Source organism: Balaenoptera physalus (assembly GCF_965194825.1).
Source record: "Balaenoptera physalus genome assembly, chromosome: 5".
NCBI classification, from domain to species: domain Eukaryota; kingdom Metazoa; phylum Chordata; class Mammalia; order Artiodactyla; family Balaenopteridae; genus Balaenoptera; species Balaenoptera physalus.
In genome coordinates, this window is record NC_138884.1 from 39,816,522 (window position 1) to 39,832,507 (window position 15,986).

Sequence of the window (15,986 nt, forward strand, 5' to 3'; positions counted from 1 at the left end):
CCCTTCCCTTAAGCACAACCAACATACTTTATTATCCAGAAGGTTTATCCCCTTAACATAAAATATTTTCTGCTGCTCTTTTTCTTGAGTTACAAATGATATACTTAACTGTTTTCTTCAGATTTTTGGCTTCACAGATACTATCTGATTCCTTCAACATCTTTTCCTTTTTCAAAATATGGAAAATTGGACATCTAATACAGTGGTCTATCCTTGACACTTTACAATGGAGCAAAGGATTACAAATAATCAACCTTACATTTGCATATTGTTGTACAGCTTACAAAAGCTCTCGTGCATATTATCTTTTGTTCCTCATCACAAACCTGCAAGGTAAGTGAGAAAGATGTTATCGTTATTCACGTTCTCAGACAGAAGACTGTCTGGAAAACAGTTGTTAATGCTGACTCTGTGAGCATGGGTGGGTGGAGGGAAAGATAAGAGGGAATGTTGGTTAAATTTCTTGTACAAGGTTTTAACAACTATTAAGTGGTAGAATTTAGATTCCTTCTAAAATTTCTGATTCTGGATTTTGTATATACTAATTGACAACTGTTCAAGTCTGAAGTGTGACTTAGGGAGATTTAACAACTCTAATATATATATAACCAAAAAGCATTATACATTTGGATGAAGGAAAAAATATGAGACTTAGTATGCATACTATTCATAACTTAAAACAATTAAATGTGTAAACTGAATATCTAGTAGAGATCATGGGAAAGAGAAATAATAAAACAGGATGATAAAAGGAAATCATTGTATACCATTCTTTACAACTAACATGAGATTGTTCTACTAATATGTGTCCACTCAGGGTTTAAATTAACTAATTACTTAATTGGGAAAATGACATGTGAAATGAGAAAAAAGTCAAACAATTCAAAGATGTACAAGGAAAAAGTAAGAGTTCCTCCCATACCAAATATTCAATCTTCTTCTTCATTTCTTCTGTATCCTTTTAAACATTTTGTATACATTTACATGTACACACACACACACACACACACAGGAGCCTGGGGTATACAGCTATTTTTTTTCAGTAAAAATGCATCTTGGCTTTTTTTCCAAATCAGCATATATAGATCTACTTTTAAAAATTACATAGGCTTTTCCCCCAAAATAAAAGCTAAAGATTCCCAACTATTAATTCCCCTATCACAACATTTTTCAGAGACATATGTACTCCATGTGATTTGGAGTTGGTACTTAACTCACACAAGGTTATTTACTTCTTTACTAGAAAGTATATGTAAAAATAAAAACCATCAAGATTAACTTTGCAGAGAATAACAAATATTCAAACAGATGGAATATCATAGTAGAAAATATGCTGTTTCACTCCCTATTACCCAAGTGACATCAAAATACAGCCCTTGCTTGCGAGAGTAAAATGAATTAATGTCAGAGTTAACCCTTACCGCCCATCCATGTGGACTGGAAAACAGCAAGGTCGCCATGTAAAATTGGCAAGCAGGCTAAATCAGGTTGGCCACCAGAAAAGTACCCTCCAGAGTATTAGATGGAAAGTACAGCACAAAATTCTTAGAGAATTCAGTAAACTATCATATTGAAACCTACAGCTGAATATGCTTGGTGACTTAAGATGTATGTGCAACAAGAAACTTCCTTGCTTTTTAATTTCTCAGATAGAGAAATGAAGTTTGACTTCTACTTCCAATAACGTAGACTCAGTAATTCAGTCCAGTCCCCTCATAGGACGACTAGAAAATGGAACAAAATATTTAAAGAAATAACCAATTCAAGGCATCAAAGAACTCACGATATAGTCAAGATTTACTGAGAGGATGGCAGGGAAGGAAGTCCAGGTTAATACACCCCAAGTTTAGAGAAACTTCTTCCCAGGGAACTATACCAATTCCAGAGGGGAGAGCTGGGAGGCTGGTGGCTGAGCGGGACCTGCAAGCTTCCTAGTGCTTGGGTCACAGACACTGGGATCCAGGCCTATACAGAGCTGGGAGAGCCCTCCTAAATCCCCAACTTTGGGCTGTCCCTTAGAGAAGAACACCCTGTCACCTGGGGTGAACCACAGGTAGGCCTTCCAAGGGGCTGCAACTCAGCTTTGAATCATCTCAGTGCCTGAGACTGGAAACAGGTGATTCTGGGCTACTAGTCTCTGCAGGTATCCTAGGGGGCTAGCACCCCCAGGCAACTGGCAGAAGCAAATAGAAATCCTCATTATTAAAAGAGATCATCATCTTTACTAGTTATCGATTACTGCATAAAAAATTATTCCAAACTTAGTGGCTTAAAACAATAAATATTTCTCATCTGACAGTTTCTGTGGGTCAGGAATCCAGGAGCAGCTTAGCTCAGTGGTGCTAGCTCAGGATTCCAACAAGCTTCGTTCACAGGGTCGGATGGTGCTGCGGTCACCCAAGCTTTGACTGGGTCTGGAGGGACCACTTCCAAGTTCAGTCATGTGGCTGTTTGCAGGAGGTTTCAGCTTGTCACCTTATGGGCCTCTTTACAGGGATGCCCACAGGGTGGCTTCTCCCAGATCCAGGAGCCAACAGCAAGAGAGGGAGACCAACATGGAAGCCACAGGCTCTTGTAACCTAATCTGGAAAGTGACATACCATTACTTCTGCCATTTTCTATTAGTAAGAGTGGAGTTATTAAGTACAACCCACACTCAACAAAGAAGATTATGCAAGGATGGGGTCACTGGAGACCATCTTAGGGCCTGGCTGTCTCCTCACCCTAGTCTCAAATTATTTTTACACACAGTTCTACAAATACAATATCCACATATAATCAAAGGTAACCAGAGATAAGACAAAAATACAATAGAACTACAAAGCTTCAGATACTGGAGATCAGTTGTCAGACAGAGTCTTTAAAGTTGTATATTTGTTTGTTTTTGTTCTTTTTCATCCTTATTTTATTGAAGTATAGTTGATTTACAATGTTGTGTTAATTTCTGCTGTGTAGCAAAGTGATTCAGTTACATATATATATAGATAGATATGTATATATATATATACACATTCATTTTTTTATGTTCTTTTCCATTATGGTTTATTATAGGATATTGAGTATAGTTCTCTCTGCCATACAGTAGGACCTTGCTGTTTATCCATTCTATATATAAAAGCTTACATCTGCTAACCCCAACCTCCCACTCCATCCCTCCCCCAACCCCCTCCCCCTTGGCAACCAGCAGTCTGTTCTCTATGTCCATGATTGTCTCTGTTTCATAGATACGTTCATTTGTGTATTATTTTAGATTACATATATAAGTGGTATCATATGGTATTTGTCACTCTCTTTCTGACTTACTTCACTTAGTATGATAATCTCTAGTTGCATCCATGTTGCTGCAAATAGCATTATTTCATTCTTTTTTATGGCTGAGTAATATTCCATTGTGCACATATACCACATCTTTTTTTTTTTTTTAGACATCTTTACTGGAGTATAATTGCTTTACAATGCTATGTTAGTTTCTGCTGTATAACAAAGTGAATCAACTATATGTATACATGTGTCCCCATATGCCCTACCTCTTGCGTAACCCTCCCACCCTCCTTATCCAACCCCTCTAGGTGGTCACAAAGCACCAAGCTGATCTCCCTGTGCTATGCAGCTGCTTCCCACTAGCTATCTATTTTACATTTGGTAGTGTATATATGTCAGTGATACTCTCTCACTTTGTCCCAGCTTCCCCTTCCCCCTCCCCGTGTCCTCAAGTCCATTCTCTACATCTGTGTCTTTATTCCTGTCCTGCCCCTAGTTTCTTCAGAAACATTTTTTTTTTCTTTTGGATTACATATATATGTGTTAGCACACAGTATTTGTTTTTCTGTTTCTCACTCACTTCACTCTGTATAACAAACTCTAGGTCCATCCACCTCACTACCAATAACTCAATTTCGTTTCTTTTTATGGCTAATATTCCATTGTATATATGTGCCATATCTTCCTTATCCCTTCATCTGTCGAGGGACACTTAGGTTGCTTCCACATCTTGGCTATTGTAAATACAGTTGAAATGAACATTGTGGTACATGACTCTTTTGAATTATGATTTTCTCAGGGTATATGCCCAGTAGTGGGATTGCTGGGTCATGTGGTATTTCTATTTTTAGTTTTCTAAGGAACCTCCATACTGTTCTCCATAGTGGCTGTATCAATTTACATTCCCACCAACAGTGCAGGAGGGTTCCCTTTTCTCCATACCCTATCCAACATTTTTTGTCTGTAGATTTTTTTGATGATGGCCATTCTGACTGGTATGAGGTGATACCTCATTGTAGTGTTGATTTGCAGTTCTCTAATGATTAGTGATGTGGAGCATTATTTCATGTGTTTCTTGGCAACCTGTATATCTTCTTTGGAGAAATGTCTATTTAGGCATTCTGCCCATTTTTGGATTGGGTTGTTTGTTTTCTTGATATTGAGCTGAATGAGCTGCTTGTAAATTTTGGAGATTACTCCTTTGTCAGTTGCTTAGTTTGCAAATATTTTCTCCCATTCTGAGGGTTGTCTTTTCATCTTGCTTACGGTTTCCTTTGCTGTGCAAAAACTTTGAAGTTTCATTAGGTATCATTTGTTTATTTTTGATTTTGTTTCCATTTCTTCAGGAGGTGGGTCAAAAAGGATCTTGCTGTGATTTATGTCTGCCTATGTTTTCCTCCAAGAGTTTTATACTGTCCGGCCTTACATTTAGGTCTTTAATCCATTTTGATTTTATTTTTTTGTATGGTGTTAGGGAGTGTTCTAATTTCATTCTTTTACATGTAGCTGTCCAGTTCTCCCAGCACCACTTAATGAAGAGGCTGTTTTTCCTCCATTGTATATTCTTGCCTCCTTTATCAAAAATAAGGTGACCATATGTGCGTCGGTTTATCTCTGGGCTTTCTATCCTATTCCATTGATCTATATTTCTGTTTTTGTGCCAGTACCATAATGCCTTGATTACTGTAGCTTTGTAGTATAGTCTGAAGTGCAGGAGCCTGATTCCTCCAGCTCCATTTTTCTTTCTCAAGATTGCTTTGGCTATTCGGGGTCTTTTGTGTTTCCATACAAATTGTGAAATTTCTTGTTCTAGTTCTGTGAAAAACGGCAGTGGTAGTTTGATAGGGATTGCACTGAATCTGTAGATTGCTTTGGGTAGTATAGTCATTTTCACAATGTTGATTCTTCCAATCCAAGAACATGGTATATCGCTACATCTGTTTGTATCATCTTTAATTTTTTTTATCAGTGTCTTATACTTTTCTACATACAGGTCTTTGGTTTCCTTACGTAGGTTTATTCCTAGGTTTTTTGGGGTTTTTTTTTATTTACTTATTTTTGGCTGCGTTGAGTTTTCATTTCTGTGAGAGCTTTCTCTAGTTGTGGCAAGCAGGGGTCACTCTTCATCATGCTGCGCGGGCCTCTCACTATCGTGGCCTCTCTTGTTGCGGAGCACAGGTTCCAGATGCACAGGCTCAGTAGTTGTGGCTCACGGGCCTAGTTGCTCCGCTGCATGTGGGATCTTCCCAGACCAGGGCTCGAACCTGTGTCCCCTACATTAGCAGGCAGATTCTCAACCACTGTGCCACCAGGGAAGCCCCCTATTCCTAGTTATTTTATTCTTTTTGTTGCAATGGTAAATGGGAGTGCTTCCTTAATTTCTCTTTCAGATTTTTCATCATTAGTGTGTAGGAATGCAAGAGATTTCTGTGCATTAATTTTGTACTCTGCTACTTTACCAAATTCATTGATTAGCTCTAATAGTTTTCTGGTAGAGTCTTTAGGATTCTCTATGTATAGTATCATGTCATCTGCAAACAGTGACAGCATTACTTCTTCTTTTCTGATTTGGATTCTTTTTATTTCTTTTTCTTCTCTGATTGCTGTGGTTAAAACTTCCAAAACTATGTTGAATAATAGTGGTGAGAGTGGAAAACCTTGTCTTGTCCCTGATCTTAGTGGAAATGGTTTCAGTTTTACACCATTGAGAACGATGTTGGCTTTGAGTTTGTCATATATGGCCTTTATTATGTTGAGGTAAGTTCCCTCTATCCCTACTTTCAGGAGGGTTTTTATCATACATCGGTGTTGAATTTTGTCCAAAGCTTTTTGTGCATCTATTGAGATGATCATATGTTTTTTATCCTTCAATTTGTTAATATGATGTATCACGTTAATTGATTTGTGTATATTGAAGAATCCTTGCATTCCTGGGATAAATCCCACTTGATCATGATGTATGATTCTTTTAATGTGCTGTTGGATTCTGTTTGCTAGTATTTTGTTGAGGATTTCTGCATCTATGTTCGTCAGTGATATTGCCCTGTACTTTTCTTTCTTTGTGACATCTTTGTCTGGTTTTGGTATCAGGGTGATGGTGGCCCCATAGAATGAGTTTGGGAGTGTTCCTCCCTCTGCTATATTTTGGAAGAGTTTGAGAAGGATAGGTTTTAGCTCTTCTCTAAATGTTTGATAGAATTCACCTGTGAAGCCATCTGGCCCTGGGTTTTTGTTTGTTGGAAGATTTTAATCACAGTTTCAATTCCAGTGTTTGTGATTGGTCTGTTCATATTTTCTATTTCTTCCTGGTTCAGTCTTGGAAGGTTGTGCATTTCTAAGAATTTGTCCATTTCTTCCAGGTTGTCCATTTTATTGGCATAGAGTTGCTTGTAAACCTCTCGTGATCCTTTGTATTTCTGCAGTGTCAGTCGTTAGTTCTGCTTTTTCATTACAAATTATATTGATTTGAGTCTTCTCTCTTTTTCTCTTGATGAGTCTGGCTAATGGTTTATAAATTTTGTTTATCTTCTCAAGGAACCAGCTTTTAGTTTTGTTGATCTTTGCTATTATTTCCTTCATTTTTTCTTCATTTATTTCTGATCTGATCTTTATGATTTCTTTCCTTCTGCTAACTTTGGGGTCTTTCTGTTCTTCTTTCTCTAATTGCTTTAGGTGTAAGGTTAGATTGTTTATTTGAGATATTTCTTTTTTCCTGAGGTAGGATTGTATTGCTATAAACTTCCCTCTTAGAACTGCTTTTGTGCATCCCTTAGGTTTTGAGTCATTGTGTTTTCATTGTCATTTGTTTCTAGGTATTTTTTGATTTCTTCTTTGACTTCTTCAGTGATCTCTTGGTTATTAAGTAGTGTATTGTTTATCCTCTATGTGTTTGTATTTTTTACAGATTTCTTCCTGTAATTGATATCTAGTCTCATAGTGTTGTGGCTGGAAAAGTTACTTGATATGATTTCAATTTTCTTAAATTTACCAAGGCTTGATTTGTGACCAAAGATGTGATCTATCCTGGAGAATGTTCCATGAGCACTTGAGAAGAAAGTGTATTCTGTTGTGTTTGGATAGAATGTCCTATAAATATCAATTAAGTCCATCTTGTTTAATATATCATTTAAAGCTTGTGTTTCCTTATTTATATTCATTTTGGATGATCTGTCCATTGGTGAAGTGGGGTGTTAAAGTCCCGTACTATGATTGTGTTGATTTCCCCTTTTATGGCTGTTAGCATTTGCCTTATGTATTGAGGTGCTCCTATGTTGGGTGCATAAATATTTACAATTGTTATATCTTCTTCCTGGATTGATCCCTTGATCATTATGTAGTGTTCTTCTTTGTCTCTTGCAATAGTCTTTAAAGTCTATTTTGTCTGATATGAGAACTGCTACTCCAGCTTTCTTTTGATTTCCATTTGCATGGAATATCTTTTTCCATCCCCTCACTTTCAGTCTGTATGTGTCCCTAGGTCTGAAGTGGGTCTCTTGTAGACAGCATATACACGGGTCTTCTTTTTGTATGCATTCGGCCAGTCTATGTCTTTTGGTTAGAGTATTTAATCCATTTACATTTAAGGTAATTATCGATATGTATGTTCCTATTACCATTTTCTTAATTGTTTTGGGTTTGTTATTGTAGGTCTTTTCCTTCTCTTGTGTTTCCTGCCTAGGGAAGTTCCTTTAGCATTTCTTGCAAAGCTGGTTTGGTGATGCTCATTTCTCTTAGCTTTTGCTTGTCTGTAAAGGTTTTAATTTCTCCATCAAATCTGAATGAAATCCTTGCTGGGTAGAGTAATCTTGGTTGTAGGTTTTTCCCTTTCATCACTTTAAATATATCCTGCCACGCCTTTCTGGCTTGCAGAGTTTCTGCTGAAAGATCAGCTGTTAACTTTATGGGGATTCCCTTGTATGTTATTTGTTGTTTTTCCCTTGCTACTTTTAATAGTTTTTCTTTGTATTTAATTTTTGATAGTTTGATTAATATGTGTCTTGGCATGTTTCTCCTTGGATTTATCCTGTATGGGACTCTCTGCGCTTCCTGGACTTGATTGACTACTTCCTTTCCCATGTTAGGGAAGCTTTCAACTAAAATCTCTTCACATATTTTCTCAGTCCCTTTCTTTTTCTCTTCTTCTTCTGGAACCCCTATAATTCGAATGTTGGTGTTTTTAATGTTGCCCCAGAGGTGTCTAAGACTGTCCTCCATTTTTTTCATTCTTTTTTCTTTATTCTGCTCTGCAGTAGTTATTTCTATTATTTTATCTTCCAGGTCACTTATCCATTCTTCTGCCTCAGTTATTCTGCTCTTGCTTACTTCTAGAGAATTTTTAATTTCATTTATTGTGTTGTTCATCATTGTTTATTTGCTATTTAGTTCTTCTAGGTCCTGGTTAAACGTTTCTTGTATTTTCTCCATTCTATTTCCAAGATTTTGGATCATCTTTACTATCATTCTTCTGAATTCTTTTTCAGGTAGACTGCATATTTCCTCTTCATTTGTTTGGTCTGGTGGGTTTTTACCTTGCTCCTTCATCTGCTGTGTGTTTCTCTGTCTTCTCATTTTGCTTAACTTGCTGTGTTTGAGGTCTCCTTTTTGCAGGCTGCAGGTTCATAGTCCCGTTGTTTCTGGTGTCTGCCCCCAGTGGGAAAGGTTGGTTCAGTGAGTTGTGTAGGCTTCCTGGTGGAGGGAACTAGTGCTTGTGTTCTGATGGATGAGGCTGGATCTTGTCTTTCTCGTGGGCATGACCGCATCCAGTGGTGTGTTTTGGGGTGTCTGTGACCTTAGTATGATTTTAGGCAGTCTCTCTGTCAATGGGTGGGGTTGTGTTCCTGTCTTGCTAGTCATTTGGCATAAGGTGTCCAGCACTGTAGCTTGCTGGACGTTGAGTGGAGCTGGGTCTTAACGTTGAGATGGAGATCTCTGGGAGATCTTTCACCATTTGATATGACATGGGGCCGAGAGGTCTCTTGTGGACCAATGTCCTGAACTCGGCTCTCCCACCTCAGAGGCACAGGCCTGACACCCAGCCAGAGCACCAAGACCCTGTCAGCCACATGGCTGCTAGTGTTGAAGGGTCTCCTGCAAATGTGGGGTGCGGTCATTCCTCACCACGGGGACAAGGACACTGGCAACAGAAGTTCTGCGAAGTACTCCTTGGCATGAGCCCTCCCGGAGTCTGCCATTAGCCCCACCTACCACATCTTTATCCATTCATCTGTCGATGGACATTTAGGTTGTTTCCATGTCTTGCTTATTGTGAATAGTGCTGTTATGAATAAAAGTTATATATTTGTTTTGTTCATGGAGAACAAAAAGAAAAGATGATGGATTTAAACAGATAAATCTAAACCAAAAAAATTAAGTCCTAGATTTCAACTTCCAGGCATGATGGTGTAACTAGGTGTGGACTTAACATTTTGTCATAAACAACTGGAAAACTGGACAAAACATAGGAAACAACTCTTTCAGGGCAAAACTGACCCTTAAGTTGAGAGAAACAACAAGGTGATTGTTACAATCACTCAGCCTAGAGGCTCCAAGAAGAAACAATAGAAGAAACAAGACACAGGGCTCCAGAACCAGAGGTGAAAGGCTTAAGAGAAAAAGCGATAGTCCTAATGTCAGCACATTCAGACAGCTTCTCAAACCCAATCACTAATGGTGAGGCAGAGGGCCGGATGATGCCTACACAGGCAGTAGGTGGCTTTTCAGGAGAGGAGCCCTGAGTTTGAAGAACCCATCATTTTAGGGCCAGCAGTTTGTCCTGAATGGAGACACTACCTCATGCCACAAAGTCGCTTGCTGCAAACACAAGCTTGAGAAATAATCCAGGTAAAGATCAGTCAGCACCTTGCATTCGTGGCACACCCAGCAGGACCTATGGGAAGACTGAACTAGTCTAAAGCTAAGTGCATTTCGTCAAAGTGAAGCATGTTACTTAGGTCAGTGTCATAGTTCTAAAAACTGAACTATTCTTTGCCAACTTAAGAAACCAGACTGTTTATACTCAAAAGGTTTATTAATCAAACAAGTGAATTAATGCCAGAGCTAGAGTTTAAGATATTGATCCAAGATTTTACTTTTTTAGCTCAAAGAATATAGGTAGTGTATTTATACTTTTATACAAAAGGCAATTTAAAATGCAACTAGATTTCACTGTAATTCCTTTTTTACTACAACTTCCTTTACTGGCATATAATTAATACTTTGCCAACAAGGCTCTTGACTTTGCTGAGAACTTAACTATCATCTCTCTTTGCCATATTCACAGGTGTTAAACATTGTACACAAAAACCCTGTCAGTGTCTGATACAGAAAGAAAAGTTTTCTAAGTGTTCAGTGTAACATCTATGAAGATTACATGAGATTGCTGGTTTAACAAAATTTGAAGAAAATCCACAGCCAAAGGAAGTTCCAGTTATATCCAGAAATCATTCTAACTAATGTAGTACTGTGTCTGTTTCTTAAGAAGAGAAGACTGAAACTTGTTCATAAATGTCAAATCTATTCATATGCTTATGGAGTATATCGGTAAAGAATAAAAAGCAACATGGGTTTCATGTGCCATATGTGTGCTAGTTGCTGAGCTGCCTGATACTGTGGGTGGAGTTTATGCTATAAACTCATATACTTAACTTGAGCCAGGCATGAGATGACACTGTGTGATAGCTCCTATAAGGCACGCCTCAGCATTTGACTTTTATTAAAACTACATTTCAAATTATTTTAATTCTAAAAATATGTATATATATTCTGTAGCCATTGTAATCATTTGAACATGGCAGCTTGTCTCTTAAAATTGCTAAAATAATGAAAATATTCAAGAGAAGTATCAGCCAACTTTTCAAACACTTTTAAGGAGTTTTCAGAAATGTCAAAAGATCTTCCCCGGTGGTCCAGTGGTTAAGACTTCACCTTCCAGTGCAGGGGGTGTGGTTTTGATCCCTGATCGGGGAGCTAAGATCCCACATGCCTCACGGCAAAAAAACAAAACATAAAACAGAAGCAATATTGTAAAAATTCAATAAAGACTTTAAAAATGGTCCACATCAAAAAAAAATCTCAAAAAACAAAAAAAAGTCAGAAGATTATTATTTACTGTTCTTGTAATTATTTCCAAGAATAGTACTTAGAATACTTACATGTTTCTGAAAAAGTGTTTAAAGAAAATAGATATTTATAGGTGGAATTATAATTCAAATACATGCTCAAAATGATACTTAAAGGTAATTTTGAAGAAATCATTTATAAAGCAAACAATCTTTTTGTAAAATAAATGGATTTTCATAAATTAGACTTGTTTAAAATAAGGTATATCTTTATATGCCTTATGAATGCTTACAGAGTGATATTCAATATCATAATCCCCGAGGTCTGATGAAATCATTCTGTCATATGTTCATGCCAAGATTATTGAATAAGCATGAAAAAATTTTAAAGATACATGCACATTTTGTCACTGTGATTTGTAATATCTGGCAGGTACACATTTAAATTAGTCTGACTAGGTAAAGTGTGTTTTAATGCCTGATCATCATTACTCTGAGAGCAAAACCTCATCTACCTGCTCTCCTATTTGGTGTCCACAGTCTTCTCTGATTACTTGTTTCATATACAAGGATTAGTAACTGTGAGCAGTACTCCAGCCTGACATTCTTACCCAATGAGAAGAGATTTTTATTGCACATTCATGTTTCATGAACAGTAATACCACATTTTAAATGTTTTAGCATGTTTCTTCAGCTCATTTAGATACAAATCATAAAACAATCAAGACCAGAATGTCTAGCAAGATTATTGGATGCATAAAGTATAATCATATATTGTTACACATACAAAAGTTTAAGCATTTTATTTTAAAAGTCTTCCAGAATTTTCTTAGACCATTGATGTCATCTAAAGCTCCCTAATGCAGAATATTCTCTCTCAGAATCATTCTTTTGCCAGCCCAACTCTCTATATTAACCTTCCAATTTATTCGCTAGACAATTTCCTTATGAAAGTTTTCATTAAAATTCTCATCTGCCGGGCTTCCCTGGTGGCGCAGTGGTTGAGAATCTGCCTGCCAATTCAGGGGACACGGGTTCGTGCCCTGGTCTGGGAAGATCCCACATGCCACGGAGCAACTAGGCCCGTGAGCCACAAGTACTGAGCCTGCGCGTCTGGAGCCTGTGCTCCGCAACAAGAGAGGCCGCGACAGTGAGAGGCCCGCGCACCGCGATGAAGAGTGGCCCCCACTCGCCGCAACTAGAGAAAGTCCAAGCACAGAAACGAAGACCCAACACAGCCAAAAATAAATAAATAAATAAATAAAGTGTAAAATTAAAAAGAAAAAAATTCTCATCTGCCATATAGTATTGGATTTCATTTGCTCTAAGGTCATGTACTGATGGAATATCACTTTAATTTACCTTATAATAGCATTGAGTTGAAAAAAATAAGATTAGTCCATTCCATAATAATATTGCTTTATTGCCATTGATACAATGGATTCTCTTAAAAAGAAAAATCCTATAGTCATTAACTCTTTCATTACATTATTCACTGATTCCTTCTCTGCATACCAGGTATTACTTTACTAGGCTTAGAAATAATACTACTATACTTTATTCATTAAGATAGCAAATACCTATTGCCTATTATCTGTCAGCCATTGCTCTCCTAAGACTAATAAAATATGGACCATGGTATTGTGAAGCCATTCAGTCTAGTGGGTGAGTGGGTAGAAATATAAAAGAATAATCATAACACCAGTGTTAGAAGCAATAATTAAAGTGTGTAAAATTTACCTGTTTATTCAATGCCTCCTTCAACCAATAATTGAAAGCTACCTACAAGTGGCCTACAAAAATATATACAACATAGAGGGATCAAAATATATAAATTAGGGAGCTGAGACTAAGAAAAAATGTAGGTAAATGATAAGGAAACAGTAAAGCCAACCATGAAAAGTACCATAACTTACCATACACTATTAGTGGAGTTGCAAAAAGGCACAACTTCTACAGAGGAAAATTTGCCAATACTAGCAAAATACAAATACCTACCAAAATTATATATTATGAAAAGTACACTTAGATACAGGCTTCCCACTTGGGAGAATTTATCTTAGAGTTATATCTCACAAATATAGTGTGATATATGAAAAAGTTTATTCACTGCAGCACTGTTTGTAATACCAAAAGATAAGAACCCAAGAGTCCATCAACGAAGACTGGTTAAATGGTGTACAGCACTGCTAGTCAGACAAAAGCCTGCCCACTCTAAAATGGATTGGGAAAGCTCTCTGTGTGCTGAACTGGAAAAATCTCCAGATTCAACTTTAGGAAAAGAAAGCACTATGTAGAAGAATACACACACACACACACACACACACACACACACACACACACACACACGGCCCTTGGTGAAGGGAGAGGGGAAGGGAAGTAAGAATATATATTTAAATTTGCTTGTATCTGCATAAAGAAACACTAGAAAGGCTCACAAGAAGCTAACACAGGAGGTCGTCTACAGGGGTCGAAGATGAATGGTGAATTGGGCAGATGCAGAAATGGGAGAAAACCTTTTCAATATATAAATTTCTTTATTGTTTTTACTTCTGGACATTATCAATATATTATTTAAATAAAATTTTAAAAAAGAAAAAATGTATACTATACAATATTGTATGATTTCTAGAAGAAAGCTGCAAATTAGCTCTGGACTTCCTACAAGTTAAATCGAATGGAGACATTGTACTGGTACATGAATCAGAGATAAGGTTAAAAACGTTTTTAACTGTTTAGCCAATAGTGAGACCTGAAAGGAGTTTCTTAACTGTTTAGCCAATAGTGAGACCTGAAAGGAGTTTCTTTACTGTATACTCAATAACGGGACATTCTGTGATCTAGAGAATGACAATCTCACCAACATCTTTTAAAGATATACTCAGGAGACTTCACATCATGCCCCTGCTTAAAACTCTCCAATACCCTTCCATTTAATCAAAATAAATCTAAACTCCTTACCATGGTCTGCAACACCCCATGTGACCTGACCCCTGCCTATCTCTCCTCCCACTCTTTCCCTTGATCATGGAGCTTCAACCACACTGGTCTTCCTTCTGTCCCCTGACTGTAATAAGCTCCTACCTGCTCAGAGCCTTTGTATCTACTGCTCCTTTCTGCCTTCAGTGCTGTTCCCCTGGGTAGCAGTAGCACAGCTGCCTCCTTCTCATCACTCAGGTCTCATCTCCCTAGGAGCCTTCCCTTTCTACTCTCACTGAAGGAGCACCATGTTGCCTTCAGCCACTCTAGAGCCCATCATTATGCTTTATATTCTTTACATCACTCAGTATATACATCACTGCTATTTTTTAAAATTATTTTCGTCTTCTGTCTTCTGCCACAAGAAACCAACTCCTGAAATTGTTCACTACTGTATCTGGTATCTTCGGTGCCTAGAACAGGGCTTGGAACACAGTGGGTGGCTAATGAATGAGTGAATGAAAATGAATGAGTGACTGAGAAAGAGTAAAAGAAGGACAAAAAGGGAGAACAGAGGGAAGGCAGGTTGGAAGAAGAGAGAGAAAGGAAGGCATTTCTTAATATACAACAATAGCTAAACTTCCTTGGCTAATATCAAGTAAGATCTGTCAGCTAACTCTGATTTTACCTCAGATAAGATTTTTAGACACCAATGGCTTATACACAATTTTCAACCAATGTTAGTTAAGGCCCAAAGTTTTGATGCCACTCTATATGTAGTCACTCATCTTATTCACTATTTATCTCAAGAAAACTCATATTAGAAAAGTTCTAAAAGTTTCACTATCACATGGATTTAGGTTAGATTTATAAGTTATAAATTATATATATTTAAATATAAATTAAAATTTATGTTTTTCAAAGTATTCTCCTCCCCCCCCCCAAAAAAATATAACAAAGCATCACTAAGGATTCTAAAAAGAGACTTTATCACTGCACTTTTTCACCACAATACTTGGGCAAAGTTAACCAAATGTCGGTCCAGTATACATGGAGTTACATAGAGACTTTGGATTTGGGCAACCACACTTAGAAATCAAGAGAAGTAACCTGGAAAAGAATCTACTGGATTATTGGGTTTCTGCAGCTGTGCAATAGAAGAAATCTAACATCAAAATTTACTTTCTGGGATAACATGACCATCATGGTGATCATTCTGAAATGTACAGAAACATCAAATCACTACCTTATTATGTACCAGAAATTAACATAGTGTTGTAGGTCAATTATACTTCAAAAATAAACAAACAAACAAATTCATAGAAAAAGAGATCAAATTTGTGGTTACCAGAGGTGGGGGTAGTAGTAGGAGTGAACTGGATTAAGGGAATCCAAAGGTACAAACTTTCAGTTACAAGATAAATAAGTGCTAGGGGTGTGATGTACAACATGATTAACCTAATTACCATGGCTGTGTGTTATATATGAAAGGTGTTAGGAGAGGAAACCCTAAGAGCTCTCATCATAAGTGAAACATCTTTTCTATTTCTTTAATTTTGTATCTATAGGAGATGATGGATGCTCACTTAACTTATTGTGGTAATCACTTCATGATGTATGTAAGTCAATCACTATGCTGTACACTTTCAACTTATACAGTAGTGTATGTCAATTATACCTCAATAAAACTGGAAAGAAAAAAATTTACTTTCTTCCAGCCCTTTCACAGTGGTTGAAGAGAAGAAGCCT

The 15,986-nt window shown here is 37.3% G+C and overlaps 1 pseudogene across 1 annotated transcript in view; it reads left to right on the forward strand.

The window, feature by feature from the left end:
- LOC309661682 (peptidyl-prolyl cis-trans isomerase A pseudogene) overlaps positions 1-15,541 on the forward strand; it is a 103,454-nt pseudogene extending 87,913 nt beyond the window's left edge. Inside the window, exon 2 of the transcript XR_014268380.1 lies at positions 4,667-15,541. The product of XR_014268380.1 is annotated as a peptidyl-prolyl cis-trans isomerase A pseudogene (transcript). The remainder of the gene's footprint in view (positions 1-4,666) is intronic.
- The last annotated feature ends 445 nt before the right edge of the window (positions 15,542-15,986 follow it).